General features: G+C 35.0%; 1 long non-coding RNA gene across 1 annotated transcript; it reads right to left on the bottom strand.

Annotated features, from left to right (window-relative positions):
* Window positions 1-1,448: 1,448 nt before the first annotated feature.
* Window positions 1,449-4,060, bottom strand: LOC145068753 (uncharacterized). Its single transcript, XR_013689107.1, has 3 exons — window positions 3,820-4,060; window positions 3,642-3,730; window positions 1,449-1,708 (listed from the first exon to the last, which is right to left on the bottom strand). It is a non-coding gene; the product is annotated as an uncharacterized LOC145068753 (long non-coding RNA).
* Window positions 4,061-19,977: the final 15,917 nt, after the last annotated feature.

The following is a 19,977-nucleotide window of genomic DNA, read 5'->3' as shown; positions in this document are numbered from 1 at the left end:
TGGACAGTTCCCACAACGTGGAAACCTGCTTACCCCGTCGTCGCGAGTGGATTTCTTCGCGAATGTTTTGTCAAGGGATTGACACATCACGGAAGGTGCATGGCCATGGCGTGGTGATCAGATGTGTTGAATTTTTGGCCGTTGTTCCCATAACTGTGGTGGTGTATTGGGATTTCAAATATTTCAATTTGATTTACATTTTTGTTAGGACTAATCAATTGTCGTTAAATTATTAGTGTGAGCAATAATTGTACTTTTCTAGTCTTTCTTTACTGGATTGTTAATTATATTGTGGTTTATTAAGATATAACTTTGAAATTTTACCTAATACAACTTTTTGATCACATTTTCTTCACAAGGTGATAGGGGATGTTAGGATAAATAGAACTTTTTGATCCTTAGAAACATGTTGTCAAGTTGATGAAGAAGAGGAAATAAGTCTGAAAGGTATACTCTCCACGCTAAGGAGCGTAGGGAACTTCCAAACGAAGAAGATGAAAGAAAAAGAAAAATGGAAGAAAGAAGCAAGGAAGCAAGAGAGAGAGATGGTGAGAGACATAGAAGGTTAAGCCTTGTTTGTGTAGTTGCCTCTCGTGCCACATACAACGAAGCGCCACGAACATGGCATCGGGATGGTGTGCACGACCGTTGCCAATCCACCACCTAAACCACAATCTGGTTCCGTGAAAAGCATGTCATACGGCCTAAATGTATGCTTTTAAGTAGAATGAAAAGCATCTTACATTGGCTATTTATATGTAATAAAGACAGTTCTTATTTCATTGATTTTTTTAATAAGTCATCATGCTCTCATTTCATACTATCACAATATTGTAAGAAAAAACGGAAATAAAAATATAATGCTTTCTTATGTTTTAAAAATAATTTGATGAAATCCAAAATAGTCTCTTGATGATTTATGCTTATAGTACTCTAGTTGCTTTATAATCTTGATTTGAAAAAGACAACAAAAGTATAGAAAAACCAATGTATATTTATATTTTAGTTTAAAAACTCTACTTTATTATAGAAATGAAACTCTGACCTTTTAATTGTGACAATATAACTAAATGAAACTCGGCTTGTCTCGTACTAAATCATGATTACACCAAATGTATTGATGACACTAAATCACCAACATTATTATAAAATATGATGTATTTGTAATGTAAACTAAAATACTAAAGGTAAAAAAAATACAAAAAACCTACACCATTGCTTTATCAGGTCTAAAATATGGCAGTGTTTATCATGTTTAACAAATTCGATTTGATCTAGTATTGTCACTATCCAGTATTTATGTGTTGTCTTGTGGTCTCACAAGCACAATTCAAATACGCACCTCTCCTATGAGGTAGACACTATTCATACCACTAACATATATCTCTCTTAAGGAATTTTTAAGAAAACACAAAAATATGGCTTCAAAATATGAATAATGGACCACATTTTGGTTGTAACGTAACAATTTGAATGTAAATATTCTATAATAATATATTTTTTTTCTTTTGTGTTTTTTTTGTTCAAAATGCTAAAAAAATAATCGATGATTGATTCAGTTTATTTCTCTCGAGTAAAATAATCATTGATCGATGGCATTATCTGAGGGGTCCTACCACGAACGAACTTCCTTAATCCATGCTCCGCATACTTCTCACCTTCTTTAAAATTTTCCAAAATACCAGCAGCTCGGTTTTCTTTTGTAACCCTAAAAAACCAAAATCATTTACATATTACAAAAGATTCAATGCAGATTATCTCGTTAATATGCAGAATTTAATTATTAGGTGTTAAACATATTCATTAAACACAAGAACGTTTAATTATATTACCCATACAATTTGCAAAGTGTGAACAATAACCATAAATCTTTTCTTTTTATTTTTATAAATTTGTCTAAGGCTTTTTGTAAATTGGTTTTCTTTCAATTTTTTACAGCTTTATTTTTAAATGCTTTCAAACTTATTTATTTTTACAAAATTACTTGCTTTAAAATGTTGGTCGCGATTTCGTATTTGCAGAATTATTAGTTTATAATTAAATTTTGACAACTTTTTTTTACGTTTTCATGTATATTTTTCAATATTCTTTGAGTTTTAGTAATTAGTTTTCTAAAGCTTTTTTTAAATATGGGCATTTATGTTGCAAAAAACATATAAAAGTTGTATAAGCATTTTTTTTTCAAACCAGAAATGAACTTTACACATATAATTAGACCTAAATAATAAACTACTATAAAATACTACCTATTGCAATATTTTCTATTGTTTCTACTATATTTTACGTCAAGCCGCATAAATTACCATCATTTTCCAATTCTCTTACATGGCCAATTCGTAAAACACAAACACATATATGAAAATATATAGGCAATTCTTGCATTTAGCTTTATTAAGGATATGATTAAATTTTAAATTGATTTCTTTTTCTGTTAAAATTTTAAGGGCGAAACCCTGCTTAAGATTCTTCTCTGATCATTTCAACATTTCATTTATGATTTATTAAGTTGTCTTTATACAAAGATGTACTAATGGTGATGGAAGGTAACAATTGTTGTGTTTGGATGGAGTGCAAGCTTTATAGGTGAAATACTTTTAAAAAAATAACTTGCTATGTAGAATATCGTATCAAATTATGTCTTACAAAACCTTATCCATGCTAGAATGTGATTTTCAAAGGATTGCAAACGAACACAAGGTATCCACTTCAAAGTGCGGGGTGCAAACCCTACTTCAAACATTTATGAGTTGGGCAATTATTTCTTAACCAACACAATAAACCCATACATAAATGTTACTTTTATAATGTATAGACAAAGTTAGCCCTTCTATCAACTATTAAGAATTTTAGGTAAAGAGGATCATGATACCTCCTGTGAAAATTATTAATTATGAGCAAAATTATACAAACACCATGTTGAACTTTTACTTTCATATGGAAATACTGTTAATAATAGGGGTGGCAAATCGGGTCATCGTGTCATGTTTTTGTCTGACACGACACGACACGATAAGGTTTTATATAACACGAACACGACCGACACGATGTCGTGTTTTTTCTAACTAACACGAAAACGAACCAATTAAAAATCGACAAACACGACATGACACGAAAAAAATAACATAATTTAATAATTAGTATATTTAATTAATATTTAATCATAAGTAACACGACAAACATGAGAAACACGAAAAACACGACAAATAAATGCTAAATCGTGTCAATATCGTGTCGAATTTTGAACACGAACACGACACGACACGACATCGTGTTTTTTACACTTGACACGAACACGACACGAACACGAATTTAAATTTCAGTTTCGTCTCAATTTCGTTTTGTGTCATGTATTTTTGTCGTCTCGTGTCCATAATTGCCACCCCTAGTTAATAACACTTATGAGATTCATACATTAGACATCTTAAAACCCAAGTTCCGATTTAAGCCAACTTTCATATATATATATATATATATATATATATATATATATATATATATATATATATATATATATATATATATATATATATATATATATATATATATATATATATATATATATATATATATATATATATATATATATATATATATATATATATCGTAGTTTTCAAGATTTGTAGTAACTAAATTAATCTTACCTCACATCAGGGTTGGTAGATATGTTACGTACAAGTTGTGTGGCAACAAGTCCAAGAACTCCAACAATTGGTATCATCAAGGGGTAAACCTATATAAGACATATATATACCTATCAAAAAGATTGGAACTTAATTATAAAAAAATATCAAAACCATGCATGATAACGGAAAGAAATACCTCCGGCTTAACCCATCTCCGCCACGACATTATAGAGCTACAATTAAGTGATTAAAAGACGCCTTTTTGGTCCGAGTTAAATGGCTGAAGCGCTCTCTTTTAAGAAAAAAAAATGTTTCCTTGAAAGAAAAATATAACAACTATGAAGTTAAGCAGCTTGTTTTAATAATTAAAATTTTATACGTGAGTGCAAACTCACAAACGTGGAAAATTATGGCCCTTTTATGTCAAAACTCGACCGATAAGCCACGACAATCAAGATCGATCAAATTCAATTCGTACATGACTTTCTATTTTCATCTTTTTTTGAAAACAATGGAAAATTCTAGAGACATCTAGAAAATAAAATTGTTGAAAATCGAGTTCAAATTCGTATTTGATTATGTTTGATGAATCTTGGAATTGTAATGTAAAATTAATATTAAAACCTTGTAATCGTTGATAAAATGAAAAGGTGAAAATTAAATTAATATTTTAGTGAAAGTAATTATTATATTAAACTTAGAATGCAACCGAATAATAAAATTATTTATAATAGAATCGATAAATTACCAATTAAAATCAGTCAATTTATAAAAATAAAAATAAATAAATAAAATAAAATATATTTATTGGAATGAAAATATAGGTGATGTCAAGTTTCACGCCGGTTGAAGGAATATGTCCTCAACCTCCACCACAACTTCAAACTTGCTTTTGATTGTGAGCGTTGGACCTTGACTTTTCTTATATTATGTTTGTTTAATACACAAGAACCACCCCTATACTATTGTTGAATTTGTAAGTCTCTACAAAATGTTGAAAGCTATTTGTTTTACTATACTTATTTTTTTTAACATATAGAACAATTGATAATGAGAATATAAATAGGAATGAGGTTCTGCTCATAGATTTTGTCGGTTAAAAAATATGAAATAATAACATTTGTTATAATTTAAAACAAATATTCATATCCATTAAAATTATAATTAAAATTATAATAAGTGTTGTCATTCTTGATTCCACCATTCACTTTAATTTTATTTGGTATATTTCTGATATACATTGAATTAGATAGTTTAAAAAATATGAAATGATGACATTTGTTATAATTTAATGGGTATTAATATTTGTATGTATAAAAAGTATGAGGTAATTTAATTTACCAAAAACTTTATACTATCAAGAGAAGTAAACCACTAAAAGTAGAAATTATGTTCTTTTTTATCTTATAACCAATGTTTTAAAAAACTGATTTTTTAGTTGAACCGGTATGATGACCGGTTCTCAATTTAATCGGTTCAATCGTCGATTCAACTGGTTTCTATAATATTTTTTTTTTCTATTTTTATACATGCATAGACATCCACACATTTAAACATTAAAATATATATATATATATATATATATATATATATATATATATATACAAGTCGTGGATCAATCAAAATATATTAAAAACACATAACTATAAATTTTATATCAATCTACTTATATTAAAAAGAAAATAAAATATAATTTTAGATGAATACAAACGTATTAAAAACCTCTAACATTACCATGTGTTTTTATTCAAAAAAATCTAAATAGATGTGAAGAAAAAAAAACGACAAAGTTTGTTATGCAAAACGATCCATTTTGAAGTGTTTTTATTTAATTTAACCACTTCAACCGGGTTTTTTTTATAAAAAATAACGGATTCATTCCGGTTCAGAAATAGAATTAAAATCAGTATTAATTGAATAGCTCACTTCTCCGGTTTCCGGTCCAACCGGTTCGACCGACCAATTCAAATTAGTTTTTAAAACACTGCCTATAATAGTAGTATAGATGATAATCTACTTCGCAGTATTTTTATTCATTTAGTACATTGTGTATTTTCATAAGAGGTTTTCTTAAACGGGTTTTATGTTAATGTACGTGTATCGAATAAAATGAAGTTGTCTTTGAATATAGTTAATTACATGCTTTAATAGCGGTGGAGTCAGCTATGCAAAAAATGTTGTACCCTTTAAAACTCTAGTTTCATTAGGAAAAAATACATTTGTTCAAAAAAAAATAGAAAACAATATATACTACACCATATAGTTACTGTAAAATTTAAGAAAGAAACAAATAAACAAATACCATATTATGATTGCTCGATGTTTATGATAATTATTGAGTTATGTAGAAAGGATAGCTTTGTAAGAGGATATGACCGGCATAGATGGTGAAATAGATTAGTAAGAAAATATGGTTGTCATTTGGAACTTATTTTCAATACAAGGATCATAGATGTCAAAGAAAATTATACATTGGTGAAGAATGTAGATCAAGTAGAAGTTAGGGCACCATTTTGTAATTATTCTATAGTCAAAAGTTGAGAAGCATGCGCCACTAACGTGATTTGTTGGACTTTTTTTTATTCTTGATCGTAAATTCTTTTTTTTTTCTTAATAAAATAGCACTTCTATTTTCATCACCCATTTTTCTAAATGTATTATTGAGAAAATAAAGTCAATGTTCATGTTCCATCCCTCTTTTCCATAAATAAATTAGTGAAATATAAATCTTTAGTATTATATGCACGTCCCCTTTTTAACTTTTGATCATCCATACTTTCGATTCAAAATAATAACATCATTTATTGAATAAAAATGATTTTGGTGTTCTAAGGAATTAATACATCTTTGATTAATATTCGATAAATTTAACCTACATTATGTAAATTTTATTTATTCATTCTATAAAATAAAACATAAATTTTCTCAATTTTATAAGATGCGTTTAAATGACATATTTTAATAAGTAATTAAAGAAATATAATAATATAAGAAAACTATCTTAAAATTATATATAACTTCATCAATATAATTGGATAACAAATTTTCACAAATACAAACTTACATAGTGACATATATTATAAATTTTCAAGTCTCTTTGTTTTGTAGTGAACAAGTTGAAAAGTGAAAGAGACCGGCCAAAAAGAATTCAATTATGAGCAACTATCTTGAAGCTCTGACGCCCTATCAAAACATCGAAAAAACAAGAGGACTATCCACCTGTAAAAAAATCGAATCAGTCCAAGAATGATTATGAAATATTAAAAAATCCATGTTTAATTCGTTTAGATTTCTATAACTGAAAATATGTTATCACTTGAGTTATTTTTTTAGTTTAAAGCTTGATAAATTGGAACTTTAAGCGTAGATGATTGAATATCATATTCACAAAAGGTTGACATAATCATTTCAGTTATTGGAATATCAAATGATTAAAAAAAATTATGTAAACTATCACCAAATAATCATCTATCTTAAAAGATAAATTTTGTGAGATTACGTTGTCCGAATTGTTACTACAAAATGTTTCATTTACTATTTAACTAGGTGTGAAACCCATGTATTATATAGGTTAATTTAAAAAAATATATGAAATTTTAACAATTTGAAAAGTTTGAATTTGTAAGGAAAATGAGAAATTTTTTGAATTATTAAAATTAATGAAACTTTAATCTATTGAATATATTACATATATAAACCTTTTTTAATAAATATTTTACATATATATTAACTTACACATTAAATGTGGAATTTTAATTTAATAAAATGAAAATACAATAAAATGACAAGTGGAAATAGAAAATTTAAAAATTCTAGAAAATGACATGTATCCAAATAAATGAGAAGAGGACATGTGGCAAAAAAACCTTCATTTATTAAGGTAGACTCGTAAAATAATAAGTATTATTGCATAAATATAACTAAATAATTTATAAAATATAAATTACTTTTCACAAAACATGTAAAAGATTTCACAAAATAAGTATATTACAAAAATATAAATAATTGCTTAAACTTTTTCATTGTCAAAATTATTCATTTTCCAAGAAACCAAAAACGTTAAATCCACAAACCAAATTTCTATTTTTTCCGCATTGGTCGCGAAAAAAATCCGTACACTTTTTAGTTTTTACATTTGTTCATGAAAAAAAAATCGTAAACTTAAGTACCCTGTCGTTGTACTATGTTCCAAAATAATCACCATACAATTTCTTTTGATAGACAAAGGGTATCGGGACAAAAAGTTTTGATTTTTGGCTCTTTAATTAATCTTTTGTGTTTTTATATTATTGCTAGTAGGGCTAGGTTATAATGTGGATGGACAACTATTGTGCGAAGGTATGGACAATATTATTCAATGATAATTAGTAAGAGAATAGGTTGTTTGCTAATGTGAATACGTTCAATCTTATACAAATATCGTCATTTTCATTCATTCTCACTAATTCTTATTCATTTTTGTTCTCATGCATCGTTTTTTACTCATTTTAATTCTTACAGAATACGACTCAATGAACATTCTGACAGAATGAGAATAATAATAATAATAAATCTATAATAAGCTTGTAGACGATTTAATTAATAAAATTGTGTGATAATGACAATAGTTATGTAAGATTGAGCGTATTCACATTACCAAACAACATATTTTCTTTGTAGTTCTCACATAATAGCATTGGTCACACGTCTATACAACATATGTCAATCCACATTTGAACATTCTATTATCTATTATGTGCATGTAGAATATACTGTGGACCAATAATTTTAGTTATTTAAATAAAGTAATTAATATATGTTAAATGTTAAAGATTCAACATTTAATATGTATTAATTAGTTTCTTAAAATAATTAAAATGATAGGTCCACAATCAATTCTACATACACACAATAGATAGTTAGAATACAATAATTTAGCACTATCTTATACTATATTATAAAACATATTAGTCATATTTTCATTTTAAAAGGTATAAGTTACAAAGTTTTTTTTTTTGTACAAATCAATTATACATAAATAGTTCATTAATATTTGCCAAAAGTGCAAAATTTAAATTAAGGAAAGTAATTAAGAAATTCAATTTTAAGCAAAATGAAAACTTTAAAATATTAAGTTCATGTATATAAATTAATTTTACATTTCTTAAACCCAATACCAATATTAATTAATTTACATTAATAATATTAACATGCAATATAAACATAAATATTTTATTTAAAATGTAATTTGTTATTACATAATAACTAATAATAAAATATAATAATTATTTCTCTGTAAAAAAATTTCGCCACAAAAAACTATTTATCGCTCCCGCTTTGCGCTGACACACATCTATTATATATATATATATATATATATATATATATATATATATATATATATATATATATAATGTATGAGGCATGGTATTGAGGTGGACGTTAAATTGTCATCTTGTCGTTGGTGATGACGTGCACACAACCCCGTGTCGTGTGGAAGGTCGTGGTGTAACATCCGGTTTTCCAAGTATAGTGTTCTCATTATTTAATTTAAGGATTTTGGAGGGACTCGACGAGTTGGTGCCTCAACTCGTCGAGTAGAGTCGCGACTTGGTGACATGGATAATGAATGGATTCGATGAGTCGGAGAGATGACTCGCCGAGTCAGCGTTGTTGGCAGAAACCCTAATTTTCTCGGGCCTGGGCCTATTTAAAGGCACTTATAGCCTCCTTGACATGCTTATCAGTGCCATTCGTCACTTGAGAGAAACCCTAGAGTCATTGGTGAGCAAGAGAGGGAAAGAGGCTCATTTGAGGTCATTCCTTGGGAAGAAGATCAAGGGTGTTGCAAGGATCAAGAGGAGAGCTTGTGGATCTACTGCATCTCCATCTTTAGCTTTAGATCTAGGTATGAAGTCCCTACCTTTCTTGATTTATTGAATAGATCCCTTGAGTATGAGAAGTTAGGGCTCATATCACTTTTGGTGGGGTTTTGGGTGCATCAAACCCCCCTCTTCTAAGTTATGCCATAGATCTGGACATTGTAAGGTCTAGAGAGTATGATAGTAGGAAGCCATAGTTGAGCAACCTTAGAGCTTTGAAGTTATGAAGCTTTAACGGAGTCATAATTATATATAGAGCAAAATACACTATGCATGGGTATCAAGATCGGACCTTTACGTGACTTTTGAGTATTAGGAGGTTAGATCTACGAGTTAGAGTTATAGATCTGACCTCAGGTGGCTGGATGGGAAATCTGATGGAGCCGACTCACCGAGTCCATAGGATGACTCAACGAGTCGTAGTGGGTTTGTCTAAGTAGCCTTGTCCCAGTGTTGACTCATCGAGTTGGGAGTCAACTCGGCAAGCTGAGTGAGTTGTAGGAAGAATTCAAAAGATGCGAGGGGACTCGACGAGTCGCAAGGGTGCACTCGATGAGTTGGGTCAAATATGGACTGTTGACTCAAGTTTGACTTCTATTGACTTTGGGGTTTTGGTCAACATAAGTAACAGAGACCTTGGAGGGGTAAAATGGACTTTTACCCACTTCAAAGAGTTAGAAAGAGAAAGAACCGCCTTCGATTATTTGAGTCGTGAAAAGAGTATTAATTAGAGATATTCATCCTTTGTGTTAGGAGGAGGCTAGTTCGAGATCCGAGCGCGAGGTTATTTGCTCACCTGCTAGCCGAGGTGAGTCTTCTCACTATACTTTACCTAGAGTGGTAATTATGTGTGACCAAAGGGTCTTATGTTCTTGCTTGAGTTATGCATTTTGTTTGTATGATCTAATGCTATGTGTTATATAGACCAAACCGGAGGGTCCAACGAACTATGAGGCCGGAAGACTCCCAACCAGACCGGACCGGAGGGTCCAATGAGCTAGACCGGACCAGAGGGTCCAACGAGCTATGGGACTGGAGGGTTCCACTGAGACACATTGACTGGAGGGTCTTACAGAGCTATGGCCTCGAGTGGCTAATTACGTGTTCGTGGTATTTTGGGGAACTCACTAAGCTTCGTGCTTACCGTGTTATGTGTTATGTGTTTCAGGTTTTCTCAGGATCGCGAGACGGCACTGGCTTGATTGTACACATCAGAGAAAGAATCATGTGTTCGAGGATCCTGGATTATTAACTAGTTAAACTCGGAGTTATGTTATGTAAACTAAATAAATGATGTTTTATGAAAAGTGTTTTGAAGATTATATGATTAAAAATGAAAATTTTGTTTTGAAAATTTACATCGTTACACGTGGTTGAGGCAACATATGACTAAACGTCTCTCTCTTGTTTGGTGTCTATTCACGCCATGGGGGAAGAGATGATGTGGTTGCGTGAGGTGTGGATTGTATACCCAATAGTCTAATAGCTAATACACACCATTAATCTACTCTTGAATAAACACGTTATTCAGTACATGTAAATTTATTTTAACACCTAACACACTATAATGTATAGTCTACTCTTATATAAATACATAATCAAATGCTAGTATTTTATAATAGATAAAATACGCACAATCTACATTTATGATCAAACAAGTTTTGAACCCTTAACAACTTGATTGATGATCATTTTTCCAATAACTTCCGATATTGTTCGGGTATCTTGGTTAACATATTAAAATATTTGTTGTATTTTTAGTTTTATTTAATTATATAGTTAACGTAAAGGATATTTACAAATACGAAAATATCTTAATTTACTCTTAAAAGAAATAATAAAATTTGTGCACTTTACCAAAATGTACAATGTTTCTAAAACCGGGCATTTTGGACCTAAATTCGTTGGCCATCCACCTGGGTGAAAAGTCCCAAAAAAAGACCCAAAAAGCTTTTCATTTTTAAAATTATTAAAATAGTACATCATCTCATTTTCATGAACCAACGTAATCAAAGCTTTCTTAATATATGATCGCTATCAGAGTAAATCACAAAATGTTGAAACATGTGGTGTGTGCTTTGCAATCATCCCAAGCTCTTTCAATTGAAAACCGAAGTACCTGAAACATAAACTGAAAACCGTAAGCACAAAGCTTAGTGAGTACCCTAAGATACCACATACCAAACATGCATATCACATAACGGGCCCCGTCTAATGAGTATAAGGGGCTCCACCCTAACTCGCATAATAGGCCCACATACAATTCATATAAGCATAACATGTCACATCATACAAAATAATCATAGGGTCCTGCCTAGTAAGCATACATCACATACACATACAAGTGTCACACAGACAACGAGTAATCTAACATGACAAATCATGGGTCGGCATTGGTGCCTTCTACCCACTAAACACAGTGAGAAAACTCACATCGCACTGTTGAATCTCACAGAAAGAATCTTTGGCTGCTGGCCCGCAAGAATCCCCACACTAACAATCATAAGGTAATCATCCATCAATAATCGAATCCGACCCACACTAAGTATCCAAACTAGGGTAAAAAACCTTTTTGCCCTTTCCATAACTTGGCCCAAGGCAAGGCCCAATCCTAATTAGCCACCTAAGGCCCAAATTTCCAAACTAGGCCCAAATCCCATAGTGGGCCTCCTAAAATAAATATCAGACCCAAACCTGATGGCCCAACAGGGCCCAAAACAAATAAGCCCAAAATATGGCCCAAATCGAAGCCCAAACACCGAAATCCCATCATGCTGAGTACGCGGGGCGTACTCAGCTTGTACGCTAAGCGTACTTGCTTAAGGGCTTGTACGTTGCATGTACAGGATTGTACGCCCAACGTACTCCTCCATTCAGCCAAAACTCAATTTGCTTCTTAATCCGCTAAGACATTGATCCCAAAATGTAGATCTGACTTCTTTGAGTTGGGTAATCACGTAAAGTTAATAACTTTACGCTCATGCATGGCTTAATAAATCTCTTAAAGCTCAAGAGGACTTAACAACTGACTTAATGCATGCATGTGACCAAAAATCACATAAAATCTTGTGTTAGGTCCAGAAGGTGTTGCGTCTTGGGCTCGCTATTTAGTCCATTTAGTCTCCGGTATGGGCCTGTCCATCCGTGAGTTATTTTATAGGGTTTTGTATTTATAGGTGCTTGCATGCATCCTAGTACGTAAGATTTGGAAATTATTTTTTCAAGCATTTGATCTTTATCTTTTGTAACCCTAATATCCTCTACAGCGGAAGTTCTTAATCGAGCTCTGCTGAGGATTGAATCAATTGAATCATTCGACATATTCAGATTCATTCTTGTGTTTTATATTGGTGTTTTTTGCTTTCGTGATTTACCTGTTATAAGATCTAAACGATCAAATAGTTTCTTAAACTCATCAATTGGTATCAGAGCAGGAGGCTGTGTAATTCATACACATCTCTTTTGTGAAAGAAGTGGTTAGGGTTAATTCTATCACACCCCAAAACCGATAACGGCGGAATACGTTTCGGGGTGGATGACGTAGTGTACGGTATCATCACAATTGCATAATAGTAAAAACAAGAAACATACAACCATTGCATTACATAGTGAGTTTAATTACAAGTGTGTTTTGTAATGTTTAACAATCACCCAAAAGTAATCAAAAATAAGAGATGGGTCTTGTGTGCTCCACCTTCCCAAAAATGCTCCGACTGTACCTGTCTATCTTTGACCTGAAGATACAAGTTATTTTGAAAACGAATATCAGCATAAAGCTGGTGAGTTCATAAGAGTTTAGTGTGAGTTTTTGTATACAAAGCATTAGTGTGAAAAATGTGTCATTTATTTTCTTAAGTAGTAGAAACTTAGAAAATCCCATATTTTCCAAAAAATACATTGTAAGTGACAATCTGTAAAAAAAAGTATACATTCTTCATTTCTGTGAAACAGTCTATTCTAAAAGTGTACTGGTAAATCTCCAAATAGTAAATGTGATAGAATAGGTTAAGCCTGAGATTAGTGATAGAGGTGCAAGCTTCCTTTAGTGATAGATACTTACTTACTTCGGGATGTAGTTTAGCATTTAGTGTAGTATTTTAGTGTAGTTATAGTGTATTTCCTTGTATATACTAATAGTGAGGATGATAGAGGATCCCATGACCTTCCCAGTCATACACCGTATAGTGAAGTAATGGCATCCCTGGGCCTGCACGACGCGGACTGAAATTAACAGTGGGGATGTAATAGCGTCTGCCCCGTATAGATCTATACATGTAGTGTCCTCTTCCTATCGGAAAACTCCGGGCGTAGTGGGTAGCGAATAGAGTATCTCGTAGTGGGTTAGTGTATTATTGTTTGTTTAGTGTTTTCTCAATTGTTATAGTGTAGTAATCTTTTAGTATTGATCATAGTGGATTCTCTTACTAGTGTATCGTCTGGTAATAGTGAGTATTATAGTGTAGAGAGTAGTGACTTTAGCGAATAGTAGTAGTAATAACATTAACTATACCTATTATAGTTAACTTAGTGTGGATGGTTCTTGACATGTTAGTGACTTTAGTATTTAGTGAAAGAAGCGATATTCGTATCCCATACTAATATACAAGTTATATAACTAAGAAATCAACGACAGTCGGACAGATAGCTACTACCCTAAGCCCACAATCAAACAAGAACAGGAAATAAGGCGAGATATCGGTCCTAAGTCCTCCAAGTCTTACTTATATAAATATATCAGAGTGGTTACGTTTTATAAATAAATTGATTTAATAAAAGTATTTTCCACAAGAACATTTAAAAATTTGGCTTGCTGTCTAAAAATAGTTTTGAAAATGTAAAAACTTGTTTATAAGGCTTAGTGATAAATCACATGTGATTTGAACTAAGGATAGTGAATCACATGTGATTAATCCTCGTAACGGGAAAACATCATTTTGTAAAACTTTCTATAAACATACATAAGTAACTTGTATCTCCCCCTAAAACATTTAAAACATTTGAAAGTTTCATTAAAGGGGTATGAACTCACCTGAAATCGCGTAAATCGGGTAAATCGAGTAAAAGTGTCGGTTGAGCATTTGGTACCAAATAACGACTTGAACACCTTTTAGGACCCTAATGTCATATGAAATATGTATTTTACAAGAAGTTAATCATCTTATGCTTTTCATTATAGTATTTGGGCATTCTAGCATCGTTTTCGGGGTTTTAGGGCCTAGAAAGGGTTCCCGGGAGTGGTACAAGGCCATGAATGATTTACGGGAGGGTCCATGAGCTCACTCCCTTGGAGTTTATGGCCTAAAGGCCACCCTTTGGGAGTTTACGGCCGTAATCCCCCTAGGCTTGGCCGTAAACTCATGTGGTACTCCAAAATGTATGTTTAAGGCCTTATTTCACTTCCTTACTTTAATGGTATGTGTTTTGGACCAAAGGGAGGGATTAAACTCTTAATTTGTGACATTTTTGGGGAGTTTACGGCCAAGACTTGTTCTTGGGCCGTAAACTCCATTAAATCCTTCAAGATGTATGTTTTAATGGTACAACATGCTCTTATTCACCTTAGATAAATCCTAGAAGGCCCTATAATGAGTTTTGGGACAATTTGGCATGAAATTTGGGGAGTTTACGGCCCAAGAATATCCTTGGCCATAAACTCTTCATTTTGCCTCCAAATGTGAAGTTTAATGGTACAACACACCTCCAAAGGTCTTAGCTAAATTCCTTACATGCATTTGAGTGGTTTAGGGACTTGTTTGACACAAAAACATGGGTGTTTACGGCCCAAGCTTAGCCTTGGCCGTAAACTCCTCTTTTTGTGTTCAAATGATGTTGTTTGATGCATTTAAGCCTTCCTTGTTGTTAAGTCCAAATTACCAAACACCCTAGATGAGTTTTTGGGGCTTTAAATAAAGATTTGTGGGGTGTTTGAGGTGTTTACGGCCTAAGCACAAGCTTGGGCCGTAAACTCCTTTTTAAGCATCAATTTCTTGTGTTTTAGTGTCCAAACTCTTCTAGGTATATGCCTTAATTAGTATACTAGCTTAAAGGAAGGAAAAACATGGTCTTTGGCATGATTTTGGGGGTTTACGGCCTAAGGAGCTTCTTAGGCCGTAAACTCCTTTTTGGTCCTTGATTTCTATGATTTTGGCTTCTAAATTCAGTGAAGTATGTCTAGATTAAGATAGAGGATGAGTACTTACGTTTGGAAGTCGGAAATTAGCGGAATTTGGGGTCGATTTCGGGTCTAGAGAGAGAAAGTAGTGAGAGAGAGTGAATGTGTGGTGAAAGAGTGTTCAAATGTTGTGCACACTCATTTCATATGTCTCGGGTATCGCACCCGATACACGGCTACCCGATGTTTAAAGTTAACTGGGTTAAAACTTTTTACCCGGGTGAAGTGGTTGAAAAAGTAATACAACTCTATTAGGTTAAACGGGGTTAACACATACGAGTTATATTTCTTATGATAATATCAAGACATGCATATAATTAGATATTCAGTTATTGACGATTCCAAATATTACATAAAATAACGTATAGTGACGCATTCCGTTAGTGAAAATGGGATTTGTAACGGGAATAGATTTGGGGTTGTCACATCATCCCCCCGTTAGGGGAATTTCGTCCCGAAATTTAGAATACAAACAGATACGTTATTACAATACTACTAAGCAAAGAGATGAGGATATTTGAGTTTCATTTGATCCTCGCGCTCCCAAGTGAATTCCGGCCCTCGCTTAGCGTTCCACCGAACCTTCACAATTGGGATGCGGCTTTGTTTCGTCCGCTTTACTTCACGATCCAAAACCTCCGCAGGCTCTTCCACGAAGTTGAGGCTATCATTGACCTCGATCTCGTCGAGGGGGATCACGAGAGTCTCGTCAGACAGACATTTCTTCAAGTTTGAGACGTGGAAGGTAGGATGTATGTTACTTAGCTCGCGGGGTAAGTTTAGTTTGTAAGCTACAGGGCCGATTCTGGCAAGAATCTCAAAAGGCCCTATGTACCTTAGGTTTAACTTTCCACGCTTCCCGAAGCGTATCGTGCCTTTCCAGGGCGAGACCTTCAGAAGGACTCGGTCTCTCACCTGGAATTCCAAGGGTTTTCTTCGTTTGTCGGCGTAGCTTTTCTGTCGATCCCTAGCGGCTTTTAGTCGTTCACGTATCTGTACAATCTTCTCGGTCGTCTCCCGAATGATCTCCGGACCAGTGAGGGCACTGTCAGGAACTCGTCCTTTAGCTAGCTGAGTGTCTCCCACTTCAGCCCAGCACAAAGGGGATCTGCACTTCCGGCCGTAGAGGGCTTCGAATGGAGCTGCCTTGATGCTTGTGTGATAACCATTGTTGTAGGAAAACTCCACAAGAGGCAAGTGTGTATCCCAGGATTTCCCAAAGTCGATCACACAAGCTCGCAGCATGTCTTCTAAGGTTTGGATCGTCCTCTCACTTTGTCCGTCAGTCTGCGGATGGTAGGCTGTACTCATGTCCAGCCTCGTTCCTAGTGCCTTTTGCAATGATTGCCAAAACCTAGAGGTGAATCTACTATCTCTGTCTGATATAATAGATATAGGGACACCATGCAATCGCACTATTTCTTTTATATAAGTCCTAGTGAGCTTTTCCATCTTGTCCGTCTCCTTGATGGGTAGAAAGTGGGCAGACTTGGTCAACCTGTCAACGATGACCCAAATGGTATCTAATCCACCTGCTGTCTTGGGCAGCTTGGTGATAAAGTCCATTGTGATTCGCTCCCACTTCCATTATGGTACCTCCGGTTGTTGGAGGAGTCCTGATGGCTTTTGACATTCGACTTTGACCTTCGCGCAAGTAAGGCACTTACTTACAAAGGTAGCGATCTCCGCTTTCATGTTCGGCCACCAGTATAGCTTTTTGAGATCCAGATACATCTTATCTGAACCCGGGTGGACGGAGTAACGAGTGTTGTGTGCTTCCCTCATAACCAAATCTCTGAAACCTCCATGGCGTGGAGTCCAGATTTGGTCCATGAAGTAATAGGCTCCGTCACCCTTAACCTCCAGATTTTTATCCATTCCGCGCAGGGATTCTCCCGTCATGTTTCCAGGCTTTAAGGCTTCCAGCTGAGCCTCTTTGATCTGCGTGGATAGATGTGAATGTATAGTCATTGTCAACGACTTGGTCCTTCGTTCGGAATATTCCTTTCTGCTCAGGGCGTCAGCTACTACGTTGGCCTTCCCCGGATGATATCTAATTTCACAGTCATAATCGTTAAGTAACTCGACCCATCGACGCTGTCTCATGTTGAGTTCTTTTTGGTTTAGTATATGTTGGAGGCTTTTATGATCAGTGTACACCACGCTCTTTGTCCCATACAAGTAGTGTCTCCAGATCTTTAGTGCGAAGACGACCGCCCCTAACTCGAGGTCGTGAGTAGTGTAGTTCACTTCATGGTTCTTTAGCTGTCTTGAGGCATAGGCGATAACCTTGCCTCGTTGCATCAAGACACAACCGAGCCCCTGATTGGATGCATCACAGTATACGACAAAATCTTCTGTCCCTTCGGGAAGGGATAATACTGGTGCGGTGCATAGGGCTCGCTTCAGGGTCTGAAATGCCTTCTCCTGTTTCTCTTCCCAGTCGAATGATACACCTTTCTGTGTTAGCATGGTGAGAGGTTTCGCAATCCGATAGAAATTTTGGATGAATCGGCGGTAGTAGCCAGCGAGGCCTAGAAATTAACGAATTTCCGTAGGCGTCTTTGGTGCTGACCAGTTCTCAATAGCTTTGATTTTGGAGGGGTCCACGTGGATTCCGTCTTCACTGACCACGTGCCCTAAGAATTCAACTCTTCGGATCCAAAACTCGCACTTAGAGAACTTCGCATACAACTTCTCGGATCGCAGGGTTTCCAGGACTAATCGTAAATGATTTCCGTGCTCTTCCTTGCTCCGAGAGTAGACGAGTATGTCATCAATAAAGACGATGACGAACTGATCTAGATATGGACGACATACCCTATTCATCAAGTCCATGAATACTGCGGGGGCGTTAGTCAGTCCAAAGGGCATCACTACGAACTCAAAATGCCCGTAGCGGGTTCGGAAGGCTGTCTTTGGAACATCTTCCTCAAGCACCCGTAACTGATGATACCCCGATCTAAGATCAATCCTGGAGAAGTAACTTGCTCCTTGGAGTTGGTCGAATAGGTCGTCGATACGAGGGAGAGGATATCGATTTTTTATCGTGAGTTTATTGAGTTCCCTATAATCGATGCACATCCGAAACGACCCATCCTTTTTCTTCACGAACAAGACCGGAGCTCCCCAAGGTGAGAAACTCGGTCTTATAAAGCCCTTGTTGAGCAGTTCGTTGAGTTGACCGGAGAGTTCTTGCATTTCGGCGGGCGCTAGACGGTAGGGCGACTTAGCTACGGGGGTAGCTCCTGGGATTAGGTCGATTCTGAATTCAACCTGTCGTTTGGGAGGTAGGCCTGGAAGATCCTCCGGGAAGACATCAGGAAAATCGCACACTACAGGAATGTCTTTTGGATCTTTCGATTTCTGGTTAGTGTCGACAACGTGAGCAAGAAAGGCGCGATATTCCTTGCGCAAGTATTCCTGAGCCTGAATACTAGAGATGATACGAAGGTTTGTACTTGGCTTATCTCCGTATATCAATAGGGTCTCTCGATTCGGAAAGTTCAGGCGAATGGCTTTCTCGGAGCATAGGATATCGGCGTAGTGAAAGCTTAACCAATCCATACCAACAATGACATCGAAATTTTTGATTGAGACTGGTATAAGATCGATTAAAAAGGGGTGATCATCTAACGTGATAGTACAACCTATATAGATTTCATTAGAGCTTTCTGTCTTCCCATTAGCCATTTCTACAACGAATGTTTCTTTTAGTGATTGAGGGGTTTGTTTGAGTAAGTGTTTAAAGTTTTGATTTATGAAGCTTCTTTCTGCACCACTATCGAACAAGACACATGCATAAGAGTTGTTGAGAAGAAACGTACCCGTGACCACCGTGGGATCAGCTACCGCTTCATTGTGACCGATAGCAAGTAACCTTCCAGTTCCCCCAACATTTGCAGCCTTCAGACAGTGCTTCTTAAAATGGTCCGCTTCACCGCAGCCATAACAAGTTGGGGTCACTCCCGTACCAGGAACTTGTGTGATAGGTTTGGGAGGGGCCTTGCAAAATCGAACAGTATGGCCCTTTCGTCCGCAGTTGGAACACTGTAATTCACGGCAAGGACCGTTGTGGTGAAAAGGGCACTTGGGACACTTAGGCAAGTTTCCACTGTAAGCCTTTGGCGGGGCTGGAGCAGCTGGTGTGGCTGGGGTGGTAGCAGCATGGACCGCCACAATTTGCTGGTCCTTGGAGTTGGTTTGAGTCTTCTTGCCTTTCTTCTTATCCCATCGTTTCCTTTTTCGGTCAGATGATCCGGATGGTGCAGTGGTTGTTGTGGTTGTTGTTGCTGGAGTGGAGGAGATTTCGTAGTTGATC

This window comes from Lactuca serriola, chromosome 8 (genome assembly GCF_051521515.1).
Source record: "Lactuca serriola cultivar US96UC23 chromosome 8, Lser_US96UC23_V15, whole genome shotgun sequence".
In the NCBI taxonomy this organism is placed as follows: domain Eukaryota; kingdom Viridiplantae; phylum Streptophyta; class Magnoliopsida; order Asterales; family Asteraceae; genus Lactuca; species Lactuca serriola.
Note: the sequence above shows the minus strand (reverse complement) of the source record. Positions and strands in the feature narration are given on the sequence as shown.